At 40.6% G+C, this 12,930-nt stretch overlaps 1 long non-coding RNA gene across 2 annotated transcripts in view; it reads right to left on the bottom strand.

The window, feature by feature from the left end:
* LOC140209792 (uncharacterized) overlaps positions 1-12,930 on the bottom strand; it is a 74,940-nt gene that overhangs the window by 8,014 nt on the left and 53,996 nt on the right. Inside the window, exon 3 of one of the 2 annotated variants that reach the window (XR_011889065.1) lies at positions 2,691-3,090. The exons of the other annotated variant lie outside the window; for it this stretch is intronic. This is a non-coding gene — a long non-coding RNA (uncharacterized lncRNA). Of the gene's footprint in view, positions 1-2,690; positions 3,091-12,930 lie in introns of those variants that run through there. 2 annotated transcript variants of the gene reach the window in all.

Here is a 12,930-nt window from a genome sequence, read left to right as displayed (position 1 = left end):
CTTGCAACTTAATATATATTACAGCAGGACAGCAGCCAATCAGAGACCACACAGACAATGGCTGAAATGACCTTTAGTGGATGCTCAGTCATAGGCACTGAGCTAAATAGCAAACTGGCATTGGCAACACCTCTTTGTGATCCTGATTTCAAAGTGGCCTCTTGTGAAATTGTAAATGGTAACATCAAATCCTGTTAGGTAATTGGATGAATTAGTAGAAGATTGTCAGCCAGTATCTTAGAGAGTGACCAATCCGGGTTGGTGAGCCAGTGTCTGCCAGTAAATTTGATTGGGTTTCTCCTGGTTAGACCTTTAGTTTGTAGACACTTCTCAGTTAGCTTCTTGTTGACTGGGTCATTCACAATGGATTAGAGAATGGATTTCTGAATAGTCTGAGATGTGGATCCTTTCAATTTACATTCAGAAGGTGAATCCTTCTACCGCGGGTGGATCTTTTTAAGCATGGAGCCTCAGTAAAGCAGCCAACATAAACAACTACCATTCCCACCTCCTTTACACCCCTTCTCATTGAGCAGAAAATCCAAAACCTTGAAATATTTACCATCGGGCTCAAGAATAGCTTCTATCTGCTGTTATAAGACTATTGAATGGACCTGTTTTACTTTACTTTATACCTTATTGTCACCAAACAATTGATGCTAGAACGTACAATCATCATAGCGATATTTGATTCTGCGCTTCCTATTCCCTGATTACAAATCGGTAGTAAATATTAAAAATTTAAATTATAAATCATAAATATAAAATAGAAAAATGGAAAGTAAGGTAGTGCAAAAAAAACGAGATGCAGGTCTGGATATTTGGAGGGTACGGCCCAGATCCAGGTCAGGATCCGTTCAGCAGTCTTATCACAGTTGGAAAGAAGCTTTTCCCAAATCTGGCCTTATGAGTCTTCAAGCTCCTGAGCCTTCTCCCGGAGGGAAGAGGGACGAAAAGTGTGTTGGCTGGGTGGGTCGTGTCCTTCATTATCCGACAGCGTGCGGTGTAAAGTGAGTCCAAGGATGGAAGATTGGTTTGTGTGATGTGCTGCACCGTGTTCACGATCTTCTGCAGCTTCTTCCAGTCTTGGACAGGACAACTTCCATACCAGGTTGTGATACATCCTAGAAGAATGCTTTCTACGGTGGATCTATAAAAATTAGTGAGGGTTTTAGGGGACAGGCCAAATTTCTTTAGTTTTCTCAGGAAGTGAAGGTGCTGGTGGGCCTTCTTGGCAGTGGACTCTGCTTGGTTGGACCAAGTCAGGTCATTTGTGATATTGACCATGAGGAACTTAAAGCTTTTGACCTGTTCCACTTGCACACCACTGATGTAAATTGGGTTGTCTGGTCCGCTACTCCTTCTGAAGTCAACAACCAATTCCTTCGTCTTGCTGACGTTGAGGGATAGGTTATTGTCTTCGCACCATGCCACCAGGTTCTTAATTTCATCTCTGTACTCAAACTCATCATTATCCGAGATACGGCCTACAATTGTTGTGTCATCAGCAAACTTATATTTTGAGTTTGATGGAAACTTGGCTACACAATCATGAGTGTACAGTACGTACAGCAGGGGGTTTGAGTACACAGCCTTGTGGGGCACCGGTGCTCAGAGTGATTCTAGAGGAGAGCTTGTCCCCTATTTTTACAGCCTGGGTCCTGTCTGTGAGGAAGTTGAAGATCCAGGATTTTAAGATTTTACTACTTCAATATGCTGATGTGATGATTATATCCAGTCAGTGAGGTGAATTGATGAACTGGTACACAAGTATGGAAGCATATGAAATTTTTCACTACTTGTGACAGTAACAAACCAATTTACCATTTACCTTATCGACTGGATTATTCCACAGTGAATGAGAGGGTAGATTCTTCAATGATTTGAGATGTGGGTGCTTTCACTTCACGTTCAGAGGATGAATCCTATTGCATTTACCCAATTGGTGGTGGAATGAAAATAGATAATTCTGCAGTGGATCAGTGAGTGAAAGCTTTGCACAATAGTCTGGTGTGAGTCCACCATGTATTTAGTTGCGGGATCCTTCTGATCAGTTCTTTGATGAGTGGATCCCAAATAGTGATAAGAGGGTGCATGATTCAACCGTAACTCAGCAGAGTGCCACATTGTGAGAATTTTTCCATTTGGTGGTTTAATGAAGGGATTGTTATCAGTTAGTGGATTATTTCTGTTTTTTTTTTGCCTCAGTAATAGAACCTCTCTGATAGATCTTCCTTACTTCCACTTAGGCTAAAGAAGATGAGTTCAAGTCACCCAGTGACATTCTGATTTATTGACCCTGTGATGCATTCACTCTTTACTTTCAAACAAAGGGCTCTGTGTTTGCAATTCTGAATGGGTTCTTACTCATCAGTTGCAAGAGGTATTCGTACTTGAAGTCCAACAGAATTAATGCCTTCAGAAAAGACTCAGTACTGTGTCTCAATGTGGAAGCTGTTTACAGCAAGAAATGTCAACTGCTGAGTCAGAGATCATGTAACTTTTACGGTTTACTCAATTTTGACTTTAAATTTGAACTGAAGGTTCAACCTAAAAAATAATGTATCTGAAGGTTGACCATGGTGTGGTTTAGAAATCAGTGTCAAACATGTTCTGATGACACTCCTCTGAAGCACCTTAAGACATCTTACTGTTTTATTGGAGTCATATAAATGCTGGGTAATGCTGTTGTTGCTTTACTGAAGATTATCAACAATCTCATTGTTGATGTCGCATCTCTTGAATGACAGAAACAGAAACATGATTATCACATTGAAAATGATGACAATATGAACATTTCTAGCATTAATTATGAATAGGTTGACTTTAATACTTCACACCTTGTTAAAACAAGGTGGGTTGGTAATTAAATGTTTTTCAATTGAAGTTGCCTGAAATTTCTCATTTTGTTTTCCAAACTGGCAGGAGACAAAGCCATTCTTCACACACTGGGCAAAGTCTTCTTCCCATCTCTATCGTAGTTCTCTTTGGAAATTATTGGAATGTCAAGCACAATCTTGCGATGCAGCTTGAGAAGGAATTGACATTGGGTTTCTTGCTGGATCAACCAACAAAGAAATATTGTAGGACCTGAAGAGGTACAAAAGGCGAAAAGTTGAACAAATTTGTTTATTTTGGTACAAGTTCAGGCCCCATTCCGCTAGAGAAACTCAGTGGGCTGAGCAACATCTGAGGGAGAAAAGGATCTGTTTATGTTTGTGGTTGAAATCCTGCATAAGGACCTTTCCTTCCATAGATGCTTTTCAACGCACTGAGTTCCTGCGGCAGAATGTTTGTTGTTCCAGTTAGTAGTAACTGCTGTCTCTTGAATTCCCACCCCTGATAAAACTCACCCTTTCCTCCACCATTCTCATTTACCCTTGACTGTGGGATGGTGCAGCATTTGCTTTGGCTCATACCTACTATTGGATGCTTATCTCCAGGTCACAAATTTCTCAGTGCTTTTTCCACTGTGGACGGGATTTGAACAACGCCTAGTTTGGTCTCATTTTGCCACCTGAGAGTGAGAAATAAACTTGCAAATGCTGTTTTCCCAGTGGAATTCCACTGGTCAATAAAGCCAATTGGGTCTGTGTAGTGTAGCGGGTGCTGTAATGCTACTGCAGCACCAGCGATTCCGGTTCAATTCCCACCACTGTCTGTGTGAGGAGTTTATATGTTCCGCCTGTGGCCACATAGGTTTCCTCTGGGTGCTCCGCTTTCTTCGCACATTCCATAGACATACCAGTTAGTAAGTTAATTTGCCATTTGGGCATAATTGGGTGGCATGGGCTTGTCAGAAGGGCCTGTATCTCTTAATAAAACAAATGAATTCAAGTTGCTCTCCTGTTTCACATTTTCAAACATTGCTTGTACAAGTTTTGCTTAATTTGTTCTTAACTCATGTCTTCTGCATTATTTCATTTTTTGCCTCACAGTGAGTGAGACCAAGTCTAATTTAAATCCAGTTCAGTTATGAGTAACAATTCTGTGGGATACATGTGGATATTTTATTGTTTTAATTCTGACTATAGAAATAGTGCCACCAGCACTTGGCATTGTTTTGCGGCTTGTTATGTGATGCACAGAGTCATCACCCGGTGTGGTGCTTGGCTCAGGCTTGCTGGAGACAGATTAAATTCTGTTTATGTCAATAACATGCCAGGGACAGACTGCAGGCAGGCACAATGTAAGTCTCTGAAAAGGCCAAGGTTATAAGGATCAAGATCATTGAGCAGACATGTGGGTGTGAATAATATTAATCGTCTTATGTGAAACTTATTATTTTAGGGTTGGAAATCAATAGTACCTTCATTTAATTAAACCACAGTCACAAATGCTAATGTTGGGTGCACCTGTTTAGGCCAGTTTGTTGTTATCGAGGTGTGGTGTTTATGAGCAAATATTGTTTCCTGCATTTTTTTAGAAGGAAAGTTAATCTTTAATTTCCCCAGTCTAATTGCATGCAAATATAATCCATTAGAATTCCTCCAATTTTTCTTTCTATATTTTGCAATCGTAACAACCTTCAATCACAATAATAAAACATATGCTTGAAATATTTGAGGGCCTGCCTTAAGTTTCTTTGCCATTTTTTTTTTGACGTTTTGGGAGAATGATCCTTGGGTGGGGGTGGGGGATGGGTAGAACTGGTTCAGCTCCACTTCTTCTGGCAAGGACATCCACCAGTCTCTGCTGTCAGCCTGCCTGCCCGAGGAGAAATTCTCTTGTGGTGGAGTTTCTGCTAGCAGACAGACAGGCCATGACAGAATATCACTGGGAGGCACCAGGACAGCAGAGGAGCAGAGAGTGCCTGAGCTGATGATCCCTTTTGTAGAGTAGAGCTCAGAATATCATCAGGAGAAGGTTTGACAGGCACCATTTGTGTGGGCAACAGGGGAATTAGAAGCTGAGGTGGAATGGATCTGCTGCATCAGTTTTGCACCAAGACAGATGCATGCTGGGACAGTTCATCTGACTTATTGCCTTAAGTTCCTAGATATTTGTACGACCTGTCAAGGCTCCAAAACCTAAAGAAAAAGCTGTGAAAGAGTGGTGATTAGACTCCTCGCCATTACACTACAGGTAGTGGTTCTTAAGGGAACAAGATTGTTCTTTTTTTTCCAGAAGAATAGGACAAGGACAAAGATAGGAGTTAGAATCACTGAGCACCTGATTCTGAAGGGGAGAAGTTTTCTCTTACTGAGTATACAATGGAATGCCCAATCCACTGGCAGAGGATTCTGTCATCCTTTACAATGTCAGCTGAACTCAATGTGGTTGCTGGGCAAGCAATGGTGTAAGCCTAGTCATGACGTAAATCCTCTGCCACCTTCTGTGAACACAGAAAAGGATTGTGCCTTCCCCTTCACTCTACACAGAAAGCTTATTGTGCATTGCTTCAAATTTTGTTCATTGAACTATGGTTCTCCAGGGCATTGCCCTGGTCACTGAAGAGTGAGAAGAATAGAACAGTAGAACAGTTGTACATTGTTTTCCTTCAGTGATATCACGTGTCATCTTTGGCATTTAGTTGACATCATGGTGCCCTTCAAAGTGATTTATATTTAAATTGCAATATTTAGGAAACCTCGAAACAATGTTTATAAACTTCTTTTATAGTGTATCTTTAACATTAAACACTCATCTGGAATTCCTTGTACTCATGAAGATGGGTTAAGTTAGGTGCTCACTACCAGGAGATTTAATCCATATCTTGGCAGAATATCAAAAATTTCTGTCACTTTTCCAAGAATCCCACTAATTTTCCATCTAGACTATGGGGGGACATTGGGAGAAGTTCACAGACATTCAGGGTCTGTTGCTCCTGCCTTGTTAACAGCATAACATACGAACCAGAAAAACTCACCACAGCGGCATTCTGCATTTTTGTAAGCATCATTGTTGTTTATGAAAAACGCAGGATGACATAGTTGGGTGATGACTTTGCTGTAAACAACATGGATTACTAAACATCAAATAAGAGTGTTATATTTCTATTGGAGATAATCAATACACATGTTATCACTGCAAATTTTGCATTGCTGAATTTCATTTTTTTTAGAAAAAACGAAAGTGCTGTTTATGATCTGAAACATCAGCTAAGCTTCTCCTTTTGGAGATGCTGCCTGACATTTCAGTGAATAATTTCTGTTTATATTATATGTTTCCCTTATCTGCTGTTCTTTGATTTTCATTGTTTTGAGTTTATGGATTAAAAGTGAATAATGCAAGAAATGTTCAACTGCTGATGCAATATCTCAGCAGAGACAAACAGATTTAATGCTTCATGTCAATAACCTTCCAGAATGAATGTATGACTATGTTGAATAGACTAAGAGACCAACATTGTAAAAGAACATTGGTCCGTGTGGCCAAATTATGATCCAACGTTTCTTACTGTGGATATTTTCATGAAAAGACAAAATTGAAAGACCACAAACATGCCAGTGAATTTCTCTACTAAAATAACTTATTTCATTGATCTGGGGAATAAATCATTGTCTGACTGCAAAATAATTTGATTTGATGAAGCAACTTCTCTCATTTCAAATGGTGTGGTGCAATTACAGGTCACCGTCAAATTCTTTGACGATGCACTCTGTTCCTATCCTGACACAGTGCTGCCACCTGATTGGGGCGACATAATTTATTCCATATAAAAAGTTGAATATTTTAGAATTTTGCAAGGTGATGGCTTTACGGAATTTCAAATTTTCTGTATTTCCAAGAAGTTGGTGATTTGAGGGGATTGCATAACCAGCAGTTATTTGGAAATGCTAATGAATGGCAGTGCATTAATTTTACCCAGAGGCGCAGGAGGTTGCTGAAGTCTGTGCATTCTGTCAGACACAACAATAAGTGGATTGGTATGATTTACAAAATGCTATAAACATGCACCAAACTGTTGGCATTTCTCGGTATAAATTCCAACAAATTTGACATTTTCTTGCAGTTGTGAAATCTCAGACTTGCTTCCTAATCTTCTCTGGCAAGGTTCCAAAGTTGGGCCCTGCTTGAAAATCTGGTTCTCCAGTTCACTAGAAATGGTGCCGGAATATCTGCCTAAGGTAACCAGCTGCTGAGTAATTTTTTGAAGCATTTTCATAGTGGAATGTGAAACATTATGCTGCAGTGAAGACTTACCACTTTGGTGTGGATAGTCAATTCTGGTAAAGTTAAGTTCATACTTATTATGTAGGACACTGGAGAGCAAAGGTAATTTGCCACTGGCAGCAAATACAGACCCGTGACATCTGGATGTATTTGGTTGTGTCAGTTCACACAGGGCCGCTCATCAATAATTATGGAAAGAATTAAGGAAAATGTTCACATTACTCAGGTGGATTGTCATGAACACGTTACCCTGAATGCATTTGCTCAAAGAATATGATCATAGCGCATACACTGTAATGATTTTACCTTACTGAAGTAATGTGGAAATCACCAAGGCAAATCTTCAGCTTTAGATATCGAGACCCATAATGATCAAACATCAAGATATCTGACGTTAATGAAATACTCTAACTGTGTGTTTCAGAAATATTGCAGCTCCACCATTTTGCATGAACTGCTGATATTTGGCCCATTGTTGTATGTATGCTATACACAGCAATAGAGGGATGGACTTTAGGCAAGATCTCTGAAAATGATGAGAGTATCAACTAGTCAGCCGTTTTATAGATGATAATCAGATTTAGGTGTTACAGTTAATATAGACCATTATACACCCTAATTTGAGATAACTATCCATCCCAAATTGCCTATCCTTCAGAATGAAACCATTTTGTATTTGAAAAAGACAGCTTAAGGAAAATAGTGTGAGAGAGTCCTGGAATGTTAGCTATGAGCTTAAGTTGATTTTTGGAGATTGCCCTTCAAACTATGGTGGATGTGTGCCATTAAAAAGACTGATCTATTTGGCAGATCTCACAGGGGATTGGCACGAATGTCTGGTGTAGTGAAAATGAAATGATGCTTTCACCTTCAGAGCTACCAAAAGAGGAATGTGTGCAATGTATAGTATGTGAGGTGTGAGGTTCAAGGTTCCAAGACACAGTAAAGCTCAGTCACTGTCTTCATCTTGATTAATAAATCCTGAATATAGGTATGCTCTGGTTTACAGAAAGAAACTCTTCTGCTAACAGAGGATGGGTGACGTGCTGTAATCCTTTCCAGCTCTTATTCCACCAGTAATCCAAATTAGAACTTAGAACAGTATGTGTCCTTTGGCCCTCAACGTTGTGCTGACCTTTTAACCTCCCAATGATTGATTTAACGATTCCCTTCTACAGAGTCTATAACCCCCCATTTTTCTTTCATCCATGCATCTATCTAAGCATCTTTTAAATGCCCCTAATGTATCAGCGTCTGCCATAAACCCCCGGTAGTGCAGTCCAGCTGCTTACCACTCTCTGTGGAAAAAATACCCTGGCATTTCTCCTATACTTCCTGCCAATCACCCTTAAAAGGATGAACCTGGTATTAGCCATTGTTGGCCTGGGATAATGGCACTGGATTTCCACTCTATCTGTGCCTCTTATAATCTTGTACACCTCTATCAATTTGCCTCGCATCTTCCTTCATTCTTAAAAAAAAAAGCCCTAGCTCGTACAATCTTTTCTCATAAGACATGTTCTCTTGGCAACATCTTGGTGAATCTCCTCTGCACCTTCTCTAAATCCTTTCTGTAGTGAGGTAACCAAAACTGATTACAATACTCCAATTATGACTCCAAATTTTTCTGAATTCTCTTTCTCAGAGGTTTATCTGTGGCAGATAAAATTGCAGCTGTGAAGAATATTATGGTAAATTTCTTAAGATGCTTGCAAGAAGAATTCATCAAAAACTGACAAGTGAGGTCTCTGCTGGCCGAGGTTAACCTTGGATGTTGTGAACTAGCTGTCTACATGGCGAGCAGGTTGTTGCCCATGCAACAGGCTTCCTCTCTCCATGCAGCTGGCAAATTCAAAGGAATGGCAGAGAGTGATATAGTTAGGCAACAGTGGTGTTGCAAGAGTTGCCAGTTTTGAACTCAACGTCAGACTGCCTTAGTGATTCCAGCTCCAGATTTCTCTTCGAGATTTACTTCTGAAGCTTTCCACATGAGTGGGCGTAGGTGTAGGACAGTGGAGGTTTGAGATCAGGGTTTCCCTTCTCCTAGGTGAGCTGCCAACCACGGTTGATGAGCCCTATCTACCCGAAGTGATTGGCTTTATAGTGCCAACAACCCATCTTTGCCCATCCTCCTGTCAGTGGAAATGATTGTTAGGCTTAGTAGCTAAGCCATTTGTGAAGGCCAAGAGCTGGACTTGGTTGCCACTGACTATTTGAGATGTATGCCATTAGGAAAGTTAATAGATAGTGGGAGCTTATCCACCGCCCACCTACGTCGCAACTATAACAATCCTGAGAACCAAGCCTACAAGCAAAGTCACAGTAAAAACCAAATTAAATGACTTTGATTATCATCTGATACTCTAAAACTGTGTTGCTATATTGTCATGCTTTGTAACTCCAGAAATTTATCAAGAGAAATCATGGGATGACTCGTGTCTAATTTCATTTTCACTTTAGTGAGGCACATACATGTGACATGGTGGCATAATGATGTATTCCCATTCATGTACTTTTACATATAACCTGTAAAGAATTATTTAAACAATGAATGGTTAATCAAATAATATATTTCTAATATTTATCAAATGTTACTGAAATATTAAATATGTAACACTCCCCCCGGTTACCTATAAACTCCAAATCAATATCAACTTATATGGTAGAGGGGATGCAGTCACTTTGCATAGCAGGTGAAATTTTTGGCTGTGAAAATTTAGAGCCTCCTCTGTGGTGGTTGTAAGAGTTGACGCTCAGACTGCAAGAAGCATTTCTGATAGCTTTGGCCACCATTCTTCTCTAACAATTGGTTCTGCTCTCCTCAACTGATCGATGTCTTGTCTCCAAATGGCACAAAATGCAATCTCCACTGTATAGAAGAGTGGTCCATATCTGTCCTTAATTTTTCTACCTACCCATTTGTGATCACCTCTGTAGTCCCTTGCCAGGACTGTTTGTCCAGGAATGAAACATTGAATGTCCTTGTTCGAAGGGCCCTCAATTTGTCTGTTGTTTGTCCTACATAACTCCTTCTGAGATTTGCTTTGAAGAGATACAATTGTGAGCATGAGAATCATCCCAGAAATAACATAGCTGGCGGGTTGTTGGTTGCGGAGTGTGCAGCATTTACAAGCTTCTCGTTCAGTGTAGGTGTAGTTAATTCTGCTGACATTGCTCACAGTGTTTTCTTTAGACTCTGGACAAACCTTGGCAGCAAGCCATTTGTAGCTGGGTGGTATGTTGCAGATGTAATATGTCTTATTTTCAGGAATGACTGAACCTGTTCCACAACAAACTATGGTCCATTGACACTAAGTGTTCTGGATCACCAGTCCTTGAGAAGAGGCTCAACACATCAACAGTGTGTGAGGCTGTAGTGGAGGCTATTGGGAACACTGCTGGTCATTTTGTAGCTGCATCCACTATAATCAAGAGATTTGTGCCCATGAATGGTCTGGTAAAATCCACATGAATCTTCTGCCAGGGGAATGCAGGGATGGAGTGACACTGTTCTTGGCATCTTCTGGACATGTTGGCATCCCTAACAGTGCATGGCAAATGCTTGCTCTGCTAATCTATCCCAGGTCACCAGACAAAGCTTTGATCCAGCGCTTTCATTTTTACCATGCCTAGAAAACTGGCATGCAATGTAGCTCCTCCAAAACTTTAGTTCTCAGCTTGGATGGTACAACAACTCTCAATCCCCATATAAGACAACCCCTGTCAAGAAAAAATTTACCCTGGCTCTGATAAAAATGGGGGAACTGTGATTTCTTCAGTACTTTCCAGCTATTTTGGTTGGCCGTTTAAATCTGAGATAGTGTAGGGTCTTTTCTCATTTCCCTTTGGATCATCTCTGCTGTAATAGAGAGACTATTGATTTGCTTTAAGGAGAATGTGTCAGGAGGAGTGTCCTCTTTTGTAAAATTTTCAGGTATTTTCTTTCCCAAGGGTAAACGGGGCAATCCTTCAGCATTTCTATGATTAGTTGTCCACTTGAACTCAATCTTGTGATTGTGTCCTTCAAGAAACAGGTTCCATATCTCCATTCATGCTGCTGCTGTTAGTAGAACACTCTTCTGTAGATTGAAAATGGACTCCAGTGGTTGATGACAGCAATGAGGGTAAACTCTCTCCTATACAAGCACTGGTTGAAATATTTTACACCCCACACCAGAGTCAAGACCTTTCTGAGTAATTTTTCTTTGCAGCGGTTAGGAAATGTGATGCAAAGGCTATGAGGCATTCACTCATAACCTGTACCATAAGGTGAGGCTTCATATGCAAGCTTCACTAAACAATGTAGATCTTAATGTACGTGTCCAGAGTCTGACATCACAATTTCCTTTAACTTTTGGAAAACCACCTGACACTGCTTTGTCTATTGCCATTTCTTCCTGATCTGTAGTAATAAGTTCAAAGGGTGGAGCACAGTAGTCAGGTTTGGCAGGAAGCTGTGATAGAAATAGACAAATCCTAAAAAGGACCACAACTGTGACATGTCCTTTGGTCTTGGGGCATCTACCACACCTTGAGTTTCCTCAGCACACCTGTGTAATCCTAGTGCTTCAATGGTGTGACCACAGTAAGTGATGCTTGGTTTAAAGAATTCTTGCTTGCTGCATTGTGCTGTGAAACCATAATCTTCAAAAAAAATTTTAATGCTGCCTTTAGATTTTGGAGATGTTCCTTGTCATCCTCACCAGTAACACTGACGTTATCCAGGTAACACTGAGTGCCTGGGGTCGTTGCAGCAACTGGACTCTTCTTCCAGCTTCACCTTTAGGCAGGCCTCATCTAAGTCCATTTTGCTGAAGTTCTTTTCCTGAAAGGTTTATCATTTATTTGTTTATTATATATTTATTTACTTGTTACGATACAGCACAGAATAGGCCCTTCTGACCCTTCAACCATGCCTCTCAGCAATCCCCTGATTTAATCCTAGCCTAATCACAGGACAATTTACAAGGACCAATTAACCTATCAACCAGTACATCTATGGGCTGTGGGAGGAAACTACTTAGAGCCAGCAGTGGGAAATGAACCCTGGTCACTGGTACTGTAAGGTGTTGTGCTAACCACTACACTATAAAGATATCCTCTATCCTGGGCAGATCCTCTATCTTTATTGTGTGGAGTTCTGGTCACCTAACTATAGGAAGGACATCAGTAAGGTTGAAAGTGTGCAGAGAAGATTTACTAGGATATTGCCGGGTCTTCAGGAGTTGAGTTACAGGGAAAGATTGAACAGGTTAGGACTTTATTCCTTGCAGTGTAGAAGAATGAGGGGAGACTTGATAGAGGTTTACAAAATAATCAGGGGTATAGACAGAGTAAATGTGAGTAGGCTGTTTCCACTTAGATCAGGAGAGGTAAACACGTGAGGATATGGCTTTAGGGTGAAAGGGGAACGATTTAGGGGGAACATTAGGAGGAACTTCACTCAGAGTGGTGGGAGTGTGGAAAGAGCTGCCATCTGATGTGGTAAATGCGGGCTCACTCTTAAGTTTCAAAAACAAATTGCATAGATTTGTTGGGAGAGGTCTGGAGGATTACGGACTGGGTGCGGGTCAATGGGACTAGCAGAATAAAGTTTCGGCACAGACTAGAAGGGCCGAATAGCCTGTTTTCTGTGCTGTAGTGTTCTATGGTATTGACCTACTTTCAGTACTAGCTTGATGTTGAGCTTAAAATCACCACAGATCCTGACAGACCCATTCTTGTTGGCTACTGGGACTATTGGTATTGCTCAAAGGCTCCACTCAACCTTGGAAGAAATCCCTTCAGCCTCCATGTGATCTAGATCATCATGGA

The sequence above is a fragment of the Mobula birostris genome, chromosome 14, assembly GCF_030028105.1.
Source record: "Mobula birostris isolate sMobBir1 chromosome 14, sMobBir1.hap1, whole genome shotgun sequence".
Lineage (NCBI taxonomy): Eukaryota > Metazoa > Chordata > Chondrichthyes > Myliobatiformes > Myliobatidae > Mobula > Mobula birostris.
The sequence above is the reverse complement of the archived record's forward strand: the minus strand, read 5'-3'. Positions and strand labels throughout refer to the sequence as shown.